The sequence below is a fragment of the Grammomys surdaster genome, unplaced genomic scaffold (genome assembly GCF_004785775.1).
Source record: "Grammomys surdaster isolate TR1022 unplaced genomic scaffold, NIH_TR_1.0 271, whole genome shotgun sequence".
Lineage (NCBI taxonomy): Eukaryota > Metazoa > Chordata > Mammalia > Rodentia > Muridae > Grammomys > Grammomys surdaster.
This window is the reverse complement of record NW_021604712.1, coordinates 10421259-10445073: the sequence shown is the minus strand read 5'-3', so window position 1 is coordinate 10445073 and position 23815 is coordinate 10421259. Positions and strand designations below refer to the sequence as shown.

General features: G+C 43.6%; 1 protein-coding gene and 1 non-coding gene across 2 annotated transcripts in view; both read right to left on the bottom strand.

The window, feature by feature from the left end:
- Fam189a1 (family with sequence similarity 189 member A1) overlaps nt 1–23815 on the bottom strand; it is a 385760-nt gene that overhangs the window by 127693 nt on the left and 234252 nt on the right. The window lies entirely within an intron of this gene.
- LOC114628807 lies at nt 3531–3675 on the bottom strand. Its single transcript, XR_003712543.1, has one exon. It is a non-coding gene; the product is annotated as a small nucleolar RNA SNORA48 (small nucleolar RNA).

Genomic DNA, 23815 nt, shown 5'->3' with positions numbered 1-23815 from the left:
CACACACACACACACACACACAGACAGACAGACAGACACACACACACACAGACACCCTCTACATACCATACATACTACATATCATATACCACACACAGACACACACACACACACAGACACCCTCTACATACCATATATAGCACATATCATATACCACACACACACACACACACACACATATCTCACACATACACATATACTACATGCATACATATCTTACACACACACATATACCATATACACTACACACCACACATAAACACACTACACCATACATACATATATACTACATACACATGACACATACTATATACATACCACACACCACGACATAACACATACCATACATACTATACCACACCATACATACATATATACTACATACACACAACAATACACCATTCACATACAATACACCACTCAGACACATCCCATACCATACGTACACACATATCATACACACTACAGACCACACATACACATAGCACATGCCATATATAACACACACACACACATGCATGCATGTACCATACCACACCATATGTACATGCTCACTACACATATATCATGAATACACCACAAACATACACACAACTCACACATATACCAGGCTCCTAACCCCCACACAATACACACACACATCACATACATTATACATTACATATACACATATATTACACACAACATACATACAACATGCACACATACCACACATATACCACATACAACAGACACACTCTACATACCATATACACTATACACACACATATATACTACACACCATATATACATATATACATATATACCATAAACACACACATACACCATATCTCTCTCTCTCACACACACACACACACACACACTTTAAATTAGGCATATAACTAATGAAAAATAATACAAGGCACCGAGAGACCTGTAGACCATTAGTGAAGTCAGCAGGGCTTCTTTCTAGAATTTTACAAACTATGACTAGGAACCTGTCTGACAGTGTAAAGGACAGACATAGCTGGATGCTGACAATGATGCAGTGCTTACAGTGCTAGGCAGAGACTTCTGAATCTACCTACAGTTATTTGAAACAATTAGGTTTTACACAAGAATACATGAAAAGATCAATAAATTCAGAGCGAACCTAGAAAGTAACCTTTGGACACAAGGACACATCATTTGTCACTAAGTAGCAGTGCACAGCTGTGGGGGAAGGACTTTCTCTTCAGTAGATAGCCCCAGATCCAGTAAGTGAATAAATGAGAAGATGCAACTGTGCTTTTGAAACTGTAAGAACTAAGTCTTGGTTCTTCCTGTGAAAAGGAAGCTAGTGATGCCCTCTGACAACAACAGGGGACAAATCCTGGTCACCTTGAGATAAGAACAACTTTTAAATCATGATATCATTAAGACAACACTGTAGTGAAAAGGCAAGCCCTTAAATGCAAGACATGTATGCGTGTGTTTCCATATTTGTGTGCGTGTGTGTGTGTGTACATGACTATCCAACAAGCCACAGAAGCAGACAAAGTGTTCATTAAAAAAACACTATTAAGAAAAATGTAAACAACAGAACAGAAAGTGAGCATGGTCTTCAACCAACAAGGTATCCAAATCTTTAATAAACGTGAAGGGACATTGGGTTTCACTAACATAGGCAAGGACATGATTTACCTTTCGGCACTATCTACCACCCAACATTCCAGTAAAGCTTCAGAATAATGTGAATCGTGTCTGTTTTATTCCTTGCAGTTATGCAGAACATCTGGATCATTTCCTAGTCTACAGGTGCTCAATACAGTACAGAGTTACAACACCAGCCCCAGCCAAATCTCAGGAGCCATTCTTTCTCTTGAGCCTTGAACTTGCACACTAGAGCCCCCATCAGCCCCTTGCCACTGTGGAGACTAGTAGCCAGCTTGACAGGAGACAAAGGCAGCTGAGGGGCAGCTATGCTGAGCAGGCAAATAGACAGCCACCTCCTGCTCCTCTCCATTGACTTCCACCCCATTTCTAGAAACAGGGAAGACGCATGTGTACCTAACATCCACAAATGCTCATGCACTTCCAGCCTTCTTTGCAGTACGTAATGTGTGGGAAGCAAGTGTCACCTCTGCTCTGGCGCACTCACCATCAGGGTGACTCCCTCTATGCCTTTCTTACCTCTAGCAGCAGCTTGGAGAGTCAAAGGTAACAAGAAGACCTCTTTAAAAAAAATTGTTGATGCTTTGCGAATTTCATATCATGCACCCCAATTCCGGTCATCTCCTTGTCCCCTCATATCTACCCTGTGCCCTTGCAACATCCCCCAAATAAAACACACACAGAGAGACACACATAGACACACACACACACAGACAACACAGACACACATGCACATACACACAGACACACATAGACATACACAGACACACACACACACATACACACATACACACACACAGCATAGAAAATATCTAATCGTGGAAGCTGTGGTGTGTCACAGTGTGTCCCACAGTATATTCCTCTGACCACACATCTCTACTTTCAAAAGGTCATTGTAACGAGTCATCTGTCTGTTTCAAGGTCTCTGGCTTCTGTGACACCATCACTATTGGATCCTCACTGGGCCTCCTCCTGGTTATCCTGTTGTTGCCCTGAGTCATGGAGATTCTGCAGCTTTGGATCAGCAGGACTGGCTCTTTCATGAGTCCCAACTGTTCACAGATGATACAGATTTTGGTTGGGGCTGGTCAACTCAGAGCCCTGGATCTGGGCCTCGGTAGTAGCAGAGCTGGTCAGCATGCAGGCTCTCCCTGATGGGCACCACCACGGGCAAACTCTCCAACACTGCTCTACTCTGGCTAGACCACCCAGCGCTGTCATCGGCAGCAAGCAGGGTCAGGTCCTCCTGCTCTCGTGGTGGTCTCAGGGCCAGCACACCCACACCCTAGCCATTAGGCTCAGCTCCACAGTTCCACCTAGGCCAGGTGCAACTAGTGCGGGGTGGGACTAGCTCTTCAGAGTGCCATAGGCAGTGAGGGGCAGGGCCAGTTCTGCCCAGCCCCTGGACATCCACCTGGTTCCCAACCAGGGATGTCCCCATGTTCTCCAGAGGTAATATGAGCCATGGGCATTGACCACTGCTGCTGCATAGTCATGGAGCCAGACATGGCCCTCGGTGGTAGCTTGGACTGGGAACTCACCATGGCCTCAGGTGGCAGGGCTGGCCACTCACAACAGGGCCCTCATCTCCACCCTCGAGTGTCCAGGTCCATCTCTCTTCACAATGCTCAATCTTCTCTCTCTCTCTCTTTGTCTCACATCTGTTCACCACACACCCACACACTGAGGTGGTTCCTGCTGCACACTGGCCATGCATCTGCCAGACCCCTGGGTGACATCCGTTGGCAAGGGGGTGGCTATGGCTTGCCTGTGCAGTGGGGAGGACAGGTCTGTGGGCTTCTTTCTCCACCCACACCACGTGGCACAGTGGGACACAGATATCTGCTGACTTCCTCCTGCAGATCTGCTCTGCGTCTATTTGCTTTGCTTTGCTCTTTTTATGTGTCCTAAGCATAAAACAGCTTTGGCCACCAAGCCAGGCATCAAGCTAGGATGAACAAAGGACTGCCATCTGCTCTGCCTCTGACTCATATAAGAACATCCTCACCAATAAGGTGTTTCTTTGCCCATTTCCAGGGAGCAGGCAGGGCTTTCAAATGGAAGCAGTCTCCTGGGCTCTCTGGCCATTTAGGGAAAAGTTGTCCTGTAGGCCTTGTGGCCCGTCTGAGGTGTTGAGCCACAGAACTTCCAAGGTTTTTCTAGTGTTATTGCAGTACAGACTCCCATGCTATCAGGCAGCTCACTCCTGCCTCAGCTATACTTGGCATCCCTAGGCTCTGATGTACCAGTCTGGCTTTTTGTTTCACAGGGGACAAGTTCATTGCTGCACCAAGGCGGGCCATAGCCACACAGAGCCCACCAACCACCACAAAGCACAGCATGGGAGGAGGAAGACAGACTCTGAGCAGTGTACTCGCTTATCCCAGACTGTAAACCAATCCTTTTAGTGTTTACTCTCCCTTCAGCCAGCTGCTGACTAATTCCAGAGCCTTTGTAAGATCAGGGTTCGGGCAGTCAGTTTCCTCCTGGTACCAAGCTTCTCCCTCAGCCCCCAGCAGGGGGAGAAAGCAGAGAGAAGCCCACCCAGTCACCACATAGTGGCTGGGTTTTTTTTTTTCCTTCCAAAACACTACTGACATTTCCCATCTGTCCGTTTCCTTCGAGAGTTTCAATCTTTCTTCTTTTGTTCTTGTAATGTCATTTTAATGTCTTTTGTTCCTCACTCTTAACTCACATTATCTAATTTTAATTGTGTTTTGGGAAGAATGGCTATAAAAAGACATATTTGTCGAGTGTGTGTTTACTTTTAATATGCATTGCAACTATTGCTAACTCCAGCACATCTTTTTGACTTATGTGGGGTCCTTTCCTTCCCAGAAGTTCAAAGCACATTTTAAATGTCAGGTTGAAGAACAAAAGGAAAATGTCATTATTACCATTTTAAAGTTAGATAAAGTGAAACCTCATGAGACCCCAGAGGCTGCCACCACCTCTGCTGTCACAGTTGTGCTGCAACCTACATTCCCAGGGCAGGGTCTTCTGGTTTTCCGCTGAGGTCCCACTGTGAGGGTGCCATTTATATTTCCTTAAGAGCTATTTTAAATGACATTTATTTATCTATTATGTATGGGGCAGGGCATGCACGTGCCAAGGTTTGCATATGGAGGCTGGAAGGTAAACTTGGAGTTGGTTTTCTCTTTCCAACATGTGGGTCGGGGATCAAACAAGGGCTTGGCAAGCCAGAGCCTTACCCACTGAGCCATCTTGCTGGCAGAATACCTCGTGGAGACCTCAGCATAAAGCTGTGTATCCTATGGCCCATTCCCAACTACAGGGGTCATTAGGGTGAGCTGCCAAGGGGAAGGTAGACCTAAGTGTACAGCCAAGGCTGGATTGGAGGGGAAGAGCCCCAGGCCCCACAGAGGGGAAGTGGGCAGATGGTTGATCCTTTTGCTGCTAAGCCTACTGTCCTGAGTGGATCAGTGAATACATTAGACTTTGCCTGAAGAAACTCCTTCCTTTTTGTTTGCTGCCTGGGAAACAACTAGCTGCAAAGAAAAAATAATGGCCAAATTTTAGGAATGAAACTATGCAGACCAGCACAATGAATGGCTTGAGGAAATAGGATCCCCTGTCCCACAAGGAGACAGAATGTGTATCATGTACAGTTATCCAGAAAACAATGATGAATGTGGCAGGGTGTCCCCACCCCAAGTGCAAGTCAGAGCAATGTGTGAGGAGACAGATCATCCCGGAGAGAGACGGCTTTAGTCTGTGAGGCTGTAGAAGCCTGTTGGTTCCTGGCCCACTGGTCTCCTGTGGGATACATGGCATTAGCCAGGCTCGAGGCGTTCATGGGACCCCACTCAAGGAACTGAGAGGTCACTGGAGTCACACTATCTGGAGGGGAAGGAGACAGGCAAGGTGACAGGAGACAATTTGTCAAGGTCTTTGGATTTGATTTCATTCTGAGAACACTGAAAACAGCAAGCCACTCATGACAGAACCTTGTAAACACACTTCCGGCTTCCATCTTAAGTGACTAACGACCCTGCCTGTGCCTCATTTGCAGTGTTAACTCTAGTATTAGGCTAGAGTTGGGAATCAGGACAACAGGGATCAGAGGGTGGCTGGAACAAGACGAGGATGTAGTTCAGGCTTATAGACAACTAAGTTCCCCAAGGCCGGGAAGCCGGAGCCAGGTGTGATCCTGCAATGGGAGAGACTCATTGTGTCAGTGTCCAACATCCAAACCCAAGGACTTGACAGCTGTGCCTATGCTAAAGTGAAGCAACATCTATAGATATAAAATTTAGCACAAAAATTTAAACATTATCCATTTATGGGTGTTCTTCATTCAACTACCCAAAGGCCTCAATATAACAAACAACATCATCCTGAGAAAGTGGGGGCTCTGCCAGCAGACTGCCCTTGTCCTTGAAATGGTGATATCCTTGTGTCTTGGATCTTCTTGCCAGCCATAGAGTTCGAATTCACCACGCCTCCACAACCTCATGAGCCAGTCCCTTCAGATGATAGTTTTGCATGCATGCATGCGTGTGACAAACACACACACACACACACACACACACACACACACACACACACACTAGAGAGTCGGGAGCCATCCAGAGTTGATGCAAGGTATACAGAGACTACATGAAGAGGTTCTGTGGAAACACTACCTAGCAGCTCCCCTTTTGTGGATTCAAAGAAGAAATTGAGCATCTCTACCTCCAGGTGAGGTGGTACATTGCCGCTAGGTGGCCGCTGGGCAGAAATTGCCTCTCTCTCCTGCAGACCTGTACTGTTCTTGAGAGGACACAAGTTACAGGTTAAGACAGCTTAGTTCTGCCAAGACAGAATAGGCTAGTCCTTAATAATTCCTGTTTTTCAAGGTCTGTCAGATGATCCTGGGCCAGAAGGCTGAAGACTGATGCTCCAACTTCCTAACTTACTGGAGTAAGTCAGTGTAGGCAGCTGTCTCTACAACTTGTCTCAGTTCTGGAAGCTGAGTTAGGCTTCCTATATTTTTAGATAATGTTTCTCATTCTCGGATTTCTGACAGGGTTGAAAGACTACTTATTGTCTCATAGCCAACCCAGGCGATTTAATACTGAGAAAATATATTTGAGAAGATAGTTTTCAGATAGCATACAAGCTAAACCAGGACATAACATGGATTTATAAGTATTTTAAGTTAGAATAGATGACAGAATGTTCTATTTAATTGTCAAAGATGATGGACTGGATGTTAGGTGTAACTTATACTTTATAAATTACAAAATGGTAATTAAAAATAAAAAAGGAAGGAAAGTCTAAACTTCTAGAGTTTCAAAAATGTGGAAATTATTGGGCATGGAAAAGAAAAAAAATTCCAGACATTCAATCAAATTAGGATTATAAGTAACAGAAATGGTACAAATAGTTAAAAGGACTTTAAAACAGGCACTGAAATATGCTATGGGTTTGAATAAAATATATGTACAACTTGATAAAAACAAATGAAACAAATAAAAAAATAAAACAAGTGGAAAATTAAAAATATATAATTTCATATAAATATAAAGGTACATGGTTAGAAACATAAGCTTTGAGCACACATATTTAATACCAGGACTTAGGGGATGGGGACAAGGGGATCTCTTTGAGTTCAGGGGTCGCTTGTGCTGTTACATAGAGACTTCCAAGCCTGTCAGGGGCTACTTGGTGAGATTCTGCCAGGAGGAGGAAGAGGAGGAGGAGGAGGAGGGGGGAGAGGAGGGGGAGGGGAGGGGGAGGAGAGGGGGAGGAGGAGGAAGAGAAAGAGAGGAGAGAGTGGTATGAGAACATAATATTTACATTGTTTTTTATCAGCTATTTGTATATTTCTCACCAACAATGACTATCAAATGTAAAGAATCCACTACTTTAAAGTCATCCTGCAGACTGCTTTCTGCTCTGATGGAATGAACTGATCTCCTACTGCCAGCACTTGACAGAATAACTGAGGCAGTACTTTTCTAGGTCGTACGAAAGCCCATCTCTCAAGAGCCAGAAAGCTGGCATTTCAAGACATCTGAGTTTCCCGCCACACACAATGCACACATTACAGGATACAGCAGAAGCAGGTGGGGCCCAGGCAGGGACACACATCTCACTGAGCTTGGTTAGGGGGACCACAGAGTATCACTGTTCATAGAAAAGGACTTTACGGAGAAACATATTAGAATCAGGGGAACTATGTGGGTGAGCTCTAGGAATCTTTGGAGTTCCTAATTATTTTCCAGACCGAAGATGCACACAGACAGAGTAAGATCCTCAAGGACTTGCAGAACACATTCCAGAGCTGTGCTATGAAACAGGAGTTCTAGTCACAGAGAAACAGCACGTGTATCCATGGACATTCAGCCAACTGCCCAGAAAGCCATGCCTTAAAGTAGTTCACCTGATTCCTGGAGAAAGAGTGGCTACAGACCATGGCTAGCAAACTACCACAGATGAGTCAAATATGACCTTCTGACTCACTATTGTAAAGCCTGTAGCTAGGAATAGCTTTTATATCTCAGGGAAGAAATATATACAGTGGATACCATGAGTGGTTCCCAATACTATCCATTTATAATATGTTTCACAACCTTTGATTTAGCCCCCTCAAAATAAATCTTAGATATTCAACTTGGGCAATCCTTGGCATGACAGATGCTGTAGTCAGCCAGCAAAGAGGTTTTGAAACAAATCCTTAGAGGCCAAATCATAATAAAAACAGAAACCCCCCCTTCTCCCTGAAAAAGAAAAAAAGAGGCCACAGAAACAAAAAATGACAGATATGATTAGACTAAACTAAAAAGCAGCTGTATAGTGAAGAAGATACTTCAGAAAGAAAACCTACAGAACCTGGTAGAAACTACTCATCAGAAAAGGATGTCATAAGAAACTAACAACAGGATAATTATAATAATCACAATCATCTGATTCAAATAGGCAAATGATCTAAGTATAAATTTCCTACAAGTGGCCAACCAGCTCTGGAACCCTTGTTCGACATCAATAACCAGAGCTGAAAAGCTGAGATCAGACTGCTCCAACAAGAAAGGTAAGAGCAGGGGGAGAAGGGGGAGAGAGAGGGAGGAAGGGAGGGAGGGAAGGAGGGAGGGAGGGAAGGAGGGGGGAGCAAGAGCGCAATGCTCTTGTATGTGAAAGGTAGATATAAAGTAGTAAGGTCTTTACAGAAAACAGGACACATGTGCCTCAAGAAGTGTAAGTAGAATTACTGTAAGACTCGTCAAGCCAACCATGGGGTAGCTCCACAAAGGAGAGGAAATCCATATGGCAAACAGGCCGCCACACAGGCTTGTTTATGACAGCATAATTCACAATAGCAAAGGTACATACATGGCCCATCCAAGATTCCATCAACAGATACATGGATAAAGCAATGTGACACTGTTTATACCCAAATGGGACATTAGTCAGTCGTATAAACCAAGACTCTGCCATGTCAGCAACATGGAGGCCAAGTGAAGCCGGCAGGCACGGGAAGATAATGCCTCATGTTCTCATTCCTATATGAAATCGTATACAGCTGATATAAGTGAAGACTAGCAGCTACCAGAGGTTGGAAAGGGATGAGAAGGGAAGAGAGGAGAAACAGAGGGGACAGTGAATACAAGGGTCCAGGTGGATTAGGGGGACAAGTTTTAATGTTCTATTCCTGTACAGTAACTATTACATCAGATATTTGTATATTTAGTTAGGATTTTGAATAGCCACATCCCTCAAATGACAAAGTGTTTGGTGTTGATGGATAGGCCAATTATCTGTTCTGAGGGTATAAACTGTATGCAAATATTTACATTTCATAGTACATTCCATAAACAAATACAAGTGTAATCTATTGATCAAAATGACATAAGAGCTACCTGATTGCCCACAACAGCTATACGGTAAGACCCTATTGCTTAAGACATGATATGCTTTGGTTGCTATGTAAATTGATGGCATAGAGAAACTAAGCTAGAACTAACCTGGAAAGTCCCTTCCTTCTGTCCCGCTTTCATAAAACCACCAGACTGACCCAGCTATGGACATGTTTCAATAAATACTGACCTACTAAACAAGATGTGTCTGTTACAATCGTGGTATAACTGTTATGGGATTAACCAATGTTTCCAAAAGAGAGAATTCATACTGTAAACCTAGTTAGAAGCCGTGGCTGGGAAGTTCACAGGCTCTATTAGAGACCTTACTACTGTTATTTTGCTAAATGGTCTTGCCAAGCTGCCTTCTACACATTTGTACGTTTATCCACAGATTAGTGCTTGTTCAGAGAAGCTTCTGTCTGCAGTAGACATCAGTCTATACTGAATGGTATACATGGTCAAAGTCCTGAGAATCAGTGGCTGTCGGGTGCTCTGCCCTGAATGGGGCATTGATATCAACACCCACTCCCCTCTGGCTACAGCTTAGGGAACACTGTGAAAGGTGGGGCAGGGGGTGGTTAAAAGGATGTAATAGCTGGAGAATGTGTAGGAATCCTGAGAAATGCTGTCTTCCAGACACAGCGTGATCTTCCCATCCATACAAGATCATGCCAGTCAACACTCTGGCTTGGATGAGGGAGGGGCTCATGAGCTTCTGCCCATAGCTGGCAATTGATGGCTGCCAGGGAGAAGAAGCTAACGTTCTTCATGGTGTGGCCTCTGATAGGTTGCTTAGGTGGATAGTCCTACACTTCTACAAATCTGGCGAAACTAATTGGATTTAATGCTTGCTTGTTTTGTAAAAGAGAAGGAGAAGGTCAGGGGGGAAAGTATTTGGGAGAGGGGTCCAGAGGGAGTGGGAGAAGAGATTCCAGTAGAATATGATTGAGATACATTATATACATGCAGGAACTTGTCAAAGAATTAAAAAATAAATAAAAATAATAAAACAAGAACACGGGACAAAGCTCAGGAATAGAGCTCCTGCCTAATGTGCAAGGCTCTGGGGCTGGCTTCTATCAGTGAAGGTAAGTACAGGTAGAAGAAATTACAAAATGGTGTATGCTTATAAACGCTCAATGTGTGAGCATTAATATAGATGGTTAAATCAGGTTAAAAGTATGTTTGGGTTTCCAGGCTCAGATTTTTAAAGTGAGAAACAATGAAAATGGAGGTTTTTTTTAAAAAAAAAAAACAAAGGATAAAGCAAAGAAATATTTTGTCATGTCAATATTAAGCTGTTTTTCTATATATTTGTAAAAACATGAACTTAAAACATCTTTGGGTAACACTGCCCTAAGCATCTTTGGCCTGAATATTAGAACCCATTTTTCTACAAAGCCAGAAACTAAAACAAAAGTCTAGGAAAAGGTAATAGGAAATGAAGTAGACTTCTTCATTTAAAATTTTTAAGTTTTTTAAAAATGTTATATGTATGCATGTTTTTGCCTCCCTGTATATGTGTGCCCCACATGTACCTGGGACCCATGGAAGTAAGACAAGGGCACCAGCTCCCCTTGACCTGGAGTTATAGTCAGTCGTAGACATACCTAAGAGATAAAATGCAAAAATTAAATTGCCCAGAGCCAAAGGATGGCTGTTCTTAGACATTAAAGGCAGGGGTAGGACAAATCTGTCATGAACCCTGACGGAGGACATAAGAAAAAGATTTATTCTCCCTTGTGTTTCATAAAGGCAACATAAACTCTGGCAAAGATCCATGGTAAAGGAAAATTTACATAATCATTTTCTCTTTTGTGAACCTAGATTCAAAAATCCCTAACAAACCTTAATGAATATGGAATAAAAAAAATTAAGAGAGAGAAGAAAAAAGAAAAATAATATTCATGTAAGTAAATTGGAGATTTGTACAATAAAAAAACCATCATGACCACGTAAGATTGGAGTCAGAGAGCTTTGTTTGCCTAAGGCAGCTTTTAGGAATGCTTTTTGATCCCCCAAACTGAAGACCAGTGTAGAATGATGCTCTGTGGAGGATCCAAATGAACTCCCAGCACACTTGGTATAGCTTTTATGGCTGCTGGTGGCAGAGAAGTCCTAATTTGCATGTCCAAAGTCTCATTTGAGACTAACGTTTCAAACTGAAGACTTTCTGGGCACCGACATGACATCACCAATGGAAAATTCCTCCCCTGACCTCATGTGACAGAGCTCAGTCAAAATGCAGGGGCAGCAAGAATGCTATATAGACTGATGTCCATGCTCTGTGGATATGACACACATGAAATATTAAAGATGGTTGTGTTTACACTCGAGCCTTATTCCCAAGATATCTATTTTAAAGTATTCCAAAATTCAAACAAAATTTGAAGTCTGAAATACTTCTGGTCCCATGCATTCTGGGTAAGAGTGAGCCAACCTGTACTCACTTGAACCCCACTGGCTTTTCCCATCCTTATGAATTCTGCTGGCCAGGAGTTCTTAGAGGCAAAGGGGTAACTTGTCTACCCCATTGTAGCTCAGGCTTCTGCTCAGTGGCCATGGTGGTCTGCTACCACTCCTCTTACCATTTGCTCACCGGGTCTCTGGGTTTTTAGCCTGTCCCTTCAATTCTCCAGGTAGGATCTTCCCTCATAGCCTTCAGATCTATTCTCCCTTCCATCTGGAGTCCTCTTAACCCAGACATCCAACAGGCTGGATGTTCAAGTGGCCTCTCAGGAAGCTTTCCCTGGCCAACCTGTCAAATATTAAGTTTTCCCCATCTCCTTGAAGCTCTCGATAGTCTTTCTGTCCATAGTCTCACACAATCCAACTGTCTAAATGGTTTTTCTTCCCTGGTTGTATAGGTATTCCCTTCAAACTGAAACAGTCTACCCTGAGGGAGGTTCACTGAGACTCAAGAAGTGAATCAAGCTTATTCCCAAGTCTCAGGAAGATCCTGAAATCTGTAGGATTCACTAGTGTGGGCGCCCCCCCCCCCCAAAAAAAAGGAATATAGAGATAACTGTGGCTGAGAAGAGAGTTATCATCCATACTAGGGTGGGAGTTTTGGTGATGAATTTGTGACACTCCACCATTTTCCTGTAACTAGCCCCTTCTCATGCTCTTGTAAGTAACCCAAATACCCTTACCCATTCACTAAGTTAGACTTGGGTGGAGCCATTTCTTTAGTCTGTCATCAGTGCCCTATCTGGGGACATCTGTTAGCTTCTCCCAAGGAACAATTACACAAGTCCTGTGTTTTCCTAATCACAATACAAGCTTTACAAAGATAGCTAGCAATGTTTGACCTGATTTGTTCATTGTTGTATTCTCAGAGCCAGCCCACCTCTCTGGGTGTGGTGTCTCATACCTGGAATTCCAGTACTCTAAAGGGTATGAGTTCAAGGCTAGCCTGAGCTACCCAGCAGAACTCTGCACAAAACCAAACCAAATCAATCAACCAACCAAACAACCAAACAAACTCCTTGTTTTGTCAAAACAGTGGCTAGAAGAATAGCTGAGTAAAAATTCAAAGTTATGGTCTCTGGTCTCACATGGCAGGAGATCACTGGCTTCAGGACCTTAGACAGAACAGAGTCCACTCTGTGCATTTGTAGGAGAGATATTCAAGGGAAACTATAAACCAGACTGTTCCAAATAGCAAAACTTGAATTTGTTGCATGCTAAGCACCAAGCCCCCAGGATTCTGGTGGTGTGTAACAGGCTATGCTCAGGCCACAGCCATGTCACAGACCCTCTGTCACCCCCAGCGCTGGCTGGATGAGCACGACCCCTCCTATGTCACTCAGGGGCTGTGTAGTTAGGCCCCTGAGGGTGTATCTGTAATGAACCTGCGCAGGCTTCTTATGTTGTCATTCCTAAGAAACACTGCACATCAACTATTCATGTAGAGTTTACATGGTTTGGATGTTACAAGTGATCTAGACAGGTTTTGCAGTGTACGGGAGGAAGATGAGGGTCACACAAGGACACTATGCCATCTTTCCAAAGGACATGAGCATCTGAGCGTCTATCACAGGGGTGCCTGCCATCCTCCCAGGATACCTACGGATGACTGCATATGTGGCTGAAGAATGGGTAACACTCTGTGCAGGTATGAACAATCGCCACTATCTATTGTAAAAAGCAAGGCACACAGCAGAGTCATTCTTGTTTCCATTAGAAAATAATTTGTATATGAATAAGCGCATAGATACAAAATCACCAGAGATTTCTGGAAGGAGACAAAGCCACTATTCATAATGGAGATGTTAGGGAGGATTGGGGTAGAGGTGTCAAATTGGCCTTACACTGTTATTGGTTATTTTGCATTTTTTCTGCACAGTTGGAATTTGCTAACTATGTCTCTTATATTTTTTTTATTAGACTATCAATATTTTTTTCCTGGTAAGATTATGGGCTACTTAAAAAGATGTTTTTCTTTGTGGTTTTTGCTACTCATTGTTATATGGAGGATAAAGGCAATCTTATTTAACAGAATCCGAGAAAAGCATTGTTAGTTTTTAGAAACTTCCTTGAAGCCCCAAGAGAATTTCATTCATCAAATAAAGCTTCTATCTAAGAAGGCAAAAATACATTTTCTGTATCCTTAAGGTTTTCAGCCACAGGGATTTCAGATATTCAGAGCACTTTGTTCTGAACACCGTCTGCTCTTCTGTAATTCTCCGGCAATTTACAATGTAACAGCATTGACAGAAAAAAAAAACTGTTTAGCAAATGGATGCCATCTAAACTTTTCATGGTGAGTCTATATGTCTCTAGACATTACCTTCGTCTGGGTACTGACATTAGTGTTGAGTCAATGAGTGACTCAACAGAGTAGCATTTTGGAAATGCTGGTCTGATAGTCCAAATGGTCCCTCCCACCCAGTTCACCTGTCAGAACCTGATACAGAATATGATGGTTTCAAGAGGTAAAGTTTGGGGAAAGTGATTAAATCATGAGGGCTCTGTCACTGACATGAGAGTCATGCCTCTAAAACAGAGGCTTGGGGGAACCTCCCTGACCATGTGAATACAGAGCAGTAAAAGACCATCCCGGGCCAGCGAGATGGCTCAGTAAGTAAGGTGCTTGCTGCCAAGTTTGAATCCCTGAGTTCAATCTGTAGAACCCACATGGTGGAGGGAGAAAACCAACCATGCACGCACATGCATGCACTCCAAGTACTTGTAATTCGAGAAAGAAACAACCAATGAAGCAGAGACCTTTACCACACTTGCTGGCATTTTAACCTTGAGTTTCTTAGCCTCTCATAATGCAAGCTGTCAGTTTAAATGACATATTCATTACCCAGTCTTGGGCATTTTGTTATCATAGCCGGAATGAGCTCAGACATTCAGGATCATGTTTAACTGTGCATATTTAAGCTCTATGCTTGGCATTAATTTTTTCTTGTGCATTTCTATTTCTTTGTTTGCTCAGCTATGGATCAACTTCACTCCATCCCTATACTATAAATGTCTGAGATGAAACATTCTTTTCCAATAACATGAGGGAAAAAAAATGGGAAAACAGGTTTGACAAAAGCGTTCTGAAGAAATTCATTCAGATGAGATAGCCCAAGAGATAAAAGCACTTGCCACCCAAGCCTGTGGACCCGAATTCCATCCCTGGAGCTCAGGGTGGAACTGACTCCTGCAAGTTGTCACCTGATCTCCACAGATGAAATCTGCACGTGCACACCCTGTACATATGTGTGTGCACGCACACATATACACACACAGATTAATAATGAATTAAACTTTCAAGAAAGAAATGTATTTGATTACTAAGATTGAGACTAAAATATGCTACTGTTTTTAAGGAGTCCATCCATCTTTTTACGTTCGACTGAGAGCCATGACGTCCCTGCTCACTGCCTTGTAGTAAGTGGCGATGCTGTTGGGACAGGGAGGCTCAGACCCCATTGTCTAAAGACACTTAGCTCCTTATACTAATGCAGCAGTGTCTTCAGCAGTCTGATGGCAAATGAAAATTAATTCCACTGGAAGTTGATAAAGCGAGTCCATTAAAAGCTAGACTACTTTAGATTAGATTTTCAAATGAATGAGACGAGAGCCTTCACAATGGCTCCAAAATGGGCATATTTATAACCCTGCCCTGCCTGCCAAATATAATTACATCTTTTCCCTGCCAACCATTTCAACTCATTTCACAGCAAGGAGAAAGAGAGAGAGACAGAGAGAGAACAGGGCACTCCCCACAAGAAGAAAGATTCCCTTTTGAGATCCTTGAGCAATTAGAAGACCTGTCAACTTGGAATGTTCTGTCTTAGATTTTTCCATGTGTTTGTTTATTTGTTTAGCTCTCATCTGTCATCCAAGCTTATGGCACACATTTACAGTAGCCACACAGTGGAAGGCCTCCTGCTGGGGGCTGTTACTAATGGACCTTCAACTGCAGCTGATCGCACTGACCACTAATCTGACTGAACTCTGGTTATGGCCTCACTTTGTTTTCTGCTTTCAGCTGTTACTGTGATCAACACCATGGCCAACAGGAACTTGGAGAAGAAAGGGTTTATTTCAGCTTACAGGTTATAGTCCCTCATCAAGGGAAGCCAGGGCAGGAACTCAAGGTAGGAACTTGGAGGCAGGAACTGAAGCAGAGACCACCAAGAAATGTTGTTCACTGGCTTGTTTAGCTACTTTTCTTCCACAGCCCAGGCCCACCTGTCCAGGGATGGCACAGTGGGTCAGGCTAGGCCCTCCTACACCAATTACCAATTAACAAATACCACAGGCATGGACAAAGGCTGATTGGTGAAGATAGTTACTCAGTTAAGGCTCCCTCTTCCCAGGCATATCAAGTGGCAGCTAAAACAAACTACAGCTGCCGCAGTGGGGAAAAGCTACTGTGTGTGGATTGGAAATACCCCCACAAACACTGATGTGCTAATGGCTTGATCCCTAGCCTGTGGAGCTATTGAGGCATAATGGAACCTTTAAGGAGTGGGTCCCACGCTGATGTGGATGCCAGGAAGTGCATGCTGACAGGAGCCTGATATAGCTGTCTCCTTAGAGGTCTGCCAGAGCCTGACATACACAGAGGAGGATGCTCCCAGCTAACCATTGAACTGATCATGGTGTTCCCAATGGAGGAGTGAGAGAGAAGACTGAAGGAGCTGAAAGGGTTTGCAGTCCCATGGGGAGAGCAACAATACCAACCAAACAGAGCTCCCAGGGTCTAAACCACCAGCCTGGGAGCACTTAGGGAGGGACCCATGGCTCCACCTGTATATGTAGGGGAGGATGACAGTGTCAGGCATAGGTGGGTGAGGAAGTCCTTGGTCCAGTGAAGGCTGGACACCCCAGTGTGGGGGAAATCATGGGTGGGGAGGTGGGATGGTGGGTGGAGGCATATCCTCATAGAAGCAGGAGGAAGGGGGATGGGATGGGGGTTACTGGGTGAGGGAGAAATGGGGGAAGGAGATTACATCTGAAATATAAATAAAATATCCAATTAAAAAAACTGTTTAAAATTAAATATATATAAATAAAGAAGTGGGTCCCAGTGAAAGGTTATATTTGAGGTTTGCCTTACAAAGCGATAATGATACACTGACACGTCCTGTTTCTCTTTTCTTCCTGACTGACCTGAGGTATGCATCTTCCTCAGCTATATATATGTTCCTGTCATAGGTGCTCCTTTGACACAGACAGATACAATAGGGTGGTGAGAGAACCACTAACAGAAACCTCTGAAACAGGGAGCCAAAAGAAAACTTTCCTTCTTGTAAATTGTCTCAGTTATCTCGTCAGTGACAGAAAGCTGCTTAAGCCAAAGGATCATCTGTCAAAGCAAGCTTGGGAGGGCTAACTCCTCTTAGATTCATCTTGCATCCAGTATGTCCTGGACCCCTGAGACACTCCGAAAGCCACCTAGCCCTCCTTCCTCCTTCTGGGAGCTTGCTTAGCTATCTACACTGCCACCTGGAATGAGAGCTCCACATCTGCTGTCTCCTGCTGATCAGCTGAAAGAAGACACAGGGCCATTTTCAGTGTTGTGACTGCTGTCAGTGAGGGCATGGTTTTGCATGGTTATTTTTACTTCTTTTACACCTGTATCATGTCATATGATCTGAACCAGCTGTCATTTGTTTTCTTGATACAATCAACTCTATAGAAATGTCTAATTCTTTTCTGGGGTTCTCTAATTGATATGGTTGGATATGGTAGAAGTTCCCCAAGGGCTTAAGTGTTGGGACTCGGGAGAAGCTGTGTGGTGTGGGACTCATCGGGAGGGCTGGGACACTTGAGATAGGTCCTTGAAGGCTGTTTCTTGAGAAGTCCCTTCTTTGCTTTCTTATTGTTTTTTTTTTGTTTTGTTTTGTTTTTTGTTTTTTTGTTGTTTTTTTGGTTTTTTTTTGGTTTTTCGAGACAGGGTTTCTCTGTGTAGCCCTGGCTGTCCTGGAACTCACTCTGTAGACCAGGCTGGCCTCGAACTCAGAAATCCACCTGCCTTTGCCTCCCAAGTGCTGGGATTAAAGGTGTGCGCCACAACTGCCCAGTGTCTTCTTTGCTTTCTAGTTCCTGTTTTACCACATGGTCATTCTGAAATCGCTCCTGTCACTGTGATGTTGCCTGCCACAAACCCCTCAGCAGAAGCTGAACGGGAATACCCCATCTTGAAATTCCAACCCCCACAAGACTTAGCTAAATACATTTCATTACAGTAATGGAAAATGGACCGATACACCAGACATTAAGAACAATCGTGATTCTGGACAGATATCCCAAGGGCCAGCCATATGGACACAGAACAGTAACTGTCATAATTACCATCTCCCTGCCAGGTCCTTCCCTCCAGACTTTACCAACTGTCCCTTCCTGCCCAGTAGCCAAAGTAATCCCTTAAAAATATTGAGTCAATGGCCTGGAAAGACCTGATAACAGGTCTTTCTGGTGGACCCTGATAAGAAAAGAGGAAAGGAGGGGGGTTGGGGACAAGTGTACCTGGATGGTCTGGGCAACTGAGAAAACGTCAGTGTGGGGGCTAAGATGAAACACTGTGAAGAGAAGCAGACTTGGGTGGGGGATTCGAAGACTCCCCTGCTATGTCTCCCCAATGCCTGTTCTTCCAGAGACACTGTTAATAGCCAAGATACAGACTTAACCAAGATGGTTTACTGACCTACTGACCTACTGACCTACAGATGAACAGACGCATAGTATACTAACAAAAATTATTTATCATTTGAAACAATGTAGGTGGATCTGGAGGGCATTATGTTATATGAAAAAAGGTCAGACACAACGTGTTCATTTGCCAACTGCAGAAGCTCAAGGAGGTGGCCATGTTGAAAGAGAGACGAATCGTGTACAGTAGGAAGGGTATGGGAAGGGAGGCAGAGCCTGGCTAACAGGAAGACAAAATATATTTACTTACGAGGATTTTATGCTACTGTTTCCAAGCACAGTGGGGCAACTCTGACAAGAGTGGACCCTGTGGATTCCTAACACTGAGATGGGATACTGTCTGCAAAGATAAAAATGGAGACACTCTGATTTGATCATTAGATCTGCAGGAGTGTATTAAACCATAAGACCCCATAAATAATTATGACTATTATAAGCCATCTTAATTGGTTTCTAAGTGTTTGAATTATTCTTCTGTTGTGGCTATGTTTAACCAGAAATTCACATACACACATTGCCCAGGCAGTTGAACACACAAGTCAGGAGACCAAGAAAGAAAACCAGAGACATTAAATTCATGAGTGTGGCTGAAATCACACTAGAAAGATGAAGTGGACAGAGAGGATGGCTCAGGACTTGGTCTTTAGGACATGGTGAGAGCCATGGAGGGAGGAAGGACAGTAAGACTCTGCTGACCTGGAAGTCATGCAGAGAGCATGTTCTGAAAGTCACGAGGTGAAACAACCGAGAACAGGTATGGAATATGCCCTGTGGGTGCTGCTAGTGCTCCTTGAGGATGTAATACAGAACAAAGTTCAGTGAGGCAGGAAATCAGAGTCAGAGTCCTGGGGAAAGTCTCCGGCACAGGCTTGGACCCTTGATGATAATGGAGAAGGCTCAAGGATGCTTAACTATGGGGTACAAGGCAGTGTGGATGAGTGTCTGAAGAAATGGTGCTCCCTCATGACTGGGAGGCTGGAGGGAACCAAGAAGCAACAATGAGTGGGAAAGAATGCTTGTTGGTGGGGAAGCCATATAGGACAGGCACGTCTGGAACGTTCTGTGCCAAGGTATTTCTTTTAAGGAACTTGCAAATTTACTTCTAAAAAGATAAGCCTCTTTCCACTCACACCCTGCTGGTTTTTATACTTTCCTTACATTTTTTCCCCAAGAGCAAGTTATAGCAAGGTTCCTACGACCTACAGAAAAATTCAGCAGCAATGATCTATTTTTAAGCTTCATTGCCAAGAATCCAACTGTTTAAAGCAGTATTTCTCCCTGGTTTTCTGTAACTGAATTAGAACATTACATTCAAATATATATCTCTACTTATACCATATAGGGCACCCTCTTCTTTTTTATACAAAAAAAAAGATTTTTACTTAACCACAATCAAAATCTAAGAAGCCGAGTTTAAAAGTTGGTCACGTGTTATTTTTTAAATTAATATGTAAAATGCCCAAAGTCAATTTAAATAGTTAAGTAATCCAAGCATACTGATAACTACCGTTATTTCTTTTAATTTTAGGGAACAGTATAAGATAGAATGTTGCTACATAGCCCAGGCTAGCCTGTAACTTGCTATGTTGTGTAGGCTGTCACGGACCACATCGTGACCTTTCTGCCTCAGCACCTTGAATTCGGGGATTACAGGTGTGTGCTTCTGCCACAAGCTCATTTCTCAGTACTCCATATCATTATCGTCATGTGACATGAAAAGGTAAGTAGAAAATCCTAGATGGCTTGTAGGTCAGACATTTACAAACAGAAGTTCATCCCTGGGTTTTACAATTTAATTACAACCAATATTAAATGTGTGTTAAATAAGCATGGCCAAAAACAAAAATGGAAGAAATTAGATTATGAGAAAAAATAACTTCTCCATTTCTACAGATTATGACTAACACCACCCCCAGTCCATATCCTGCTGCCCAACCTCTAATGTAAAAAGATTTGGAGTTTTAGTAGTTAATCAATAAGGTTATAAGGGTGAGCTACTGTGCTCAGAAGACGTGTCTGATTGTGCTCTGTCTCTGGGTGTCTCGCTCCCTCTGTGAGCCCCTTCACCACACACACACACACACACACACACACACACACAGACATACATACTCCCCAAGTTAGAAAAGACCTTGTGAGCACACATAGTCCTCACCAGGACCTGGCCACGTGATACTTCTTAAGACATACTTTGAGACTCTCATGATGAATAGAATGCATTTCTGGTTTTGTGTGTGGTTTTTAAAAACTACTTCTGTTATTATTAGTTATGTGTATGTCTGTGTGCTGTGTACAAATTTGGGCACATGTGTACTGGTACCCACAGAGGCCAGAGAAAGGTTGTCTAATCCCCTGGAGTTAGAGTTACAGGGGCATTGTAAACTCTGGACATGGGTGTGGGAACCAAACTCTGGTCCCCTGCTAGAGCAGCAAGCACTTTTAACTGCTGGGCCATCTCTCCAGTTGCAAATTCAAAGCATTTAGGTCATATCCTTCCTTCATTCCTCACTCCTTACTGGTTCCTCTCCTATATCCTACTCTTAATTTCACACACACACACACACACACACACACACACACACACACACGCATACACAACTGTTACATTGCTATTGGTTGCCCACCAGAACTTGATGCTAACACCCAATAGCTGAAGACACCAGACACTTTTAGGGATGGACTTGGAGAAATCGGGATAGTTCTGCCCTGGAAGTCTTCTCCTTGCTGTCTGGCTTTCATGGAACAGAGAGGTACTAATTAGGGGGATAAAGTTATCGATCATCTTACCCAGCTCTGTGAGCTGCAATAGGGACCTGCCTGATGAGACAGACACAATGGTACGATGAACGCCTTGCTGGTGACCAACAACTGTCCAACCTGGAGGAAATCCAGGTTGACTTGAGGCTTCCAGCCTACTTTGAGGCTGAACCTTAGAGAATAAATGTCTTTTTTTTTTCAATTAAAGAATCCAGTCTGTGGTGTTTTGTTATAAGTCTGAGCTAAGAGACCTAATTAAGGATGTTTTTATTTGTTTGGCTTTTAGGTAGAGAAAGGAGATATGTTCCAATGTCTATTGTGATGCGATACCACTGTTTGGTTTACAGAGACAGGGTCTCATTCTGCAACCCAAGCTGGGCTCAGCCTTGCAGTCTTCCTGCTTCAGCCTCTTGAGGGCTGAGATGATAGATGTGTATCTCCATGCCTGGCAGTGAAAATATTTAATACACACACACAACTTTTCTTTTGGAAGATAAACAACTGAAAATTCAACAAATTTCTTTCCCTCAAAATGCCTGTCTACAGGTTCCTTCATCTATTCACTCCAACCTTGTCAGTCATCCCTGGCAGGAATGTGGGTGGTCCCTCCCGACGTTCACTTTTGCATTGCCATTAAGCTCATGCCTGGCGATGCCTGGTCCCAGGAACAGGCAACGCAGAGGGCTGAACAGCATCTCAAAGCAAGCCTGGCCTTGAGAACTGAAGACCTGCACTAGATTTCAGACATTCACTTCCCTCCTGGGGATCCCCTGTTGACTCCTTGCCACACAGTCATGCTTGCTCTCTTGTAGGTCACCCAGGAGAGTGAAGGAATCACATTGGTTGAGTGCTCAGGACAGGGCCTGGCACAGTAGAGGAAACATTTTCAGACCAATGTGAAATAGTTCAGGGTACCCCATCCTAAGTAAGCTGCCTTAGTGTGTTGCCTGGTCTAAGTTAACGTTTCTTGCACGTCTGTGAAGAAGGCTTTATTACTTTTTCTAGTACTGAGGACCAACCCTAGATCTTTGGGCATTCGACGCAGGTGCTTTATCACCAAACTGTTTGTATGTATGTGCACATGTATGTGTATGTGTGAATATGTGTGTGTGTATGTATGCACACATGTATGTATGTATGTATGTATGTATGTATGTATGTATGTATATATTCTTGAGACAAGGTCTCACTCTGTATAGTTCAGTCTGGCCTAGAACTCACTATGTATTCCAAACTGACCTTAAACTCAGCAAACTTTCTCCCAGCTCCCATCCCCCACTTCTGTTGGGATCACAGGCACACCCAGACTAAACAAGACTACCTAATCTCCTTTTGTCTTCCTGAAAAGGAGACATTAAAAAAAAAGAATCTCATCTGAAAGATACTCTTCCCCCAACAGGGGAAAAGAGACATTATTCCACAAGGAGCCTCAGCCAGGAGAATTTGGAACAAACAGCCTTGTTAAAATAATTATCTTCCTGTACCTTCCCCTCAGTTTTCCAGCAACTGCCTCCCTTGTTCACCCAGGATAAAAGCATGTGGGGTTAGCTGCTTCTGCTAGCTGTAATTTTTTTATGAGGGCTCTTATGTGCATAAAGCTGTGTAAGTCTGTGTGCTTTTCTCTTTCCTGTTAATCTCTCCTATGTCAATTTAATTATCAGACCCAGCCGAAAACCCTAAGAGAATAGAGGGAATAAGGATTGGCTTCCTTACAATTCAGTGTATATTTATAATGTGAGGAAATACACTGAGAAGTCACGGCATGGAGGATAGTGATAGTGACAGCTACGAAGCCAAGTCAGTGTCAGTCCCTGTGACGCCAAGGCCCGGGCACCTGCCACTAAGTCAGCACCATGTTACAGGGTTTAGTGGAATCCCTTGCCCCCTTCTCAGAGCCAGCTACATTGATGTGGATCTAGACAAGGTCTCCCTGGGTTCCATCCAAGCGATTTGTCCCTGTCCCTCAGTGTTCTTGTCTATGGAAGGCATGAGATAATGATGCTGATCACACAGAACAACTGGAACCCTGCTCAGCGTGAAATGTTAACACTAGTTGCATAATGCCTAGCACCCGAGAACCCTCAGTCACTGTTCATGCTAGCTACAGGATGGTTGGAGCATAGGGTGGAGGAATCATTCCACCTTGTGCTGGCCAGGAAGTGATGTGCAGGAGAGGGGAAGAGGAAGGGGGCAGGTGTGTGCGAAGGATGATGGTGCACACCTATTGTTCCTCACCAGTTGACACAAGAGTCATACGTTCAATGCCAACCTACACCATAAATGACTCTATCACAAACACACAAACAAACAAACAATAACACAAATAGCCCAAATGTCCCCTCCAGAACCACACCCATAAAGGCTTAACTTTGTCTCCTAGGCTTTGAAGGACAAGTATCTGA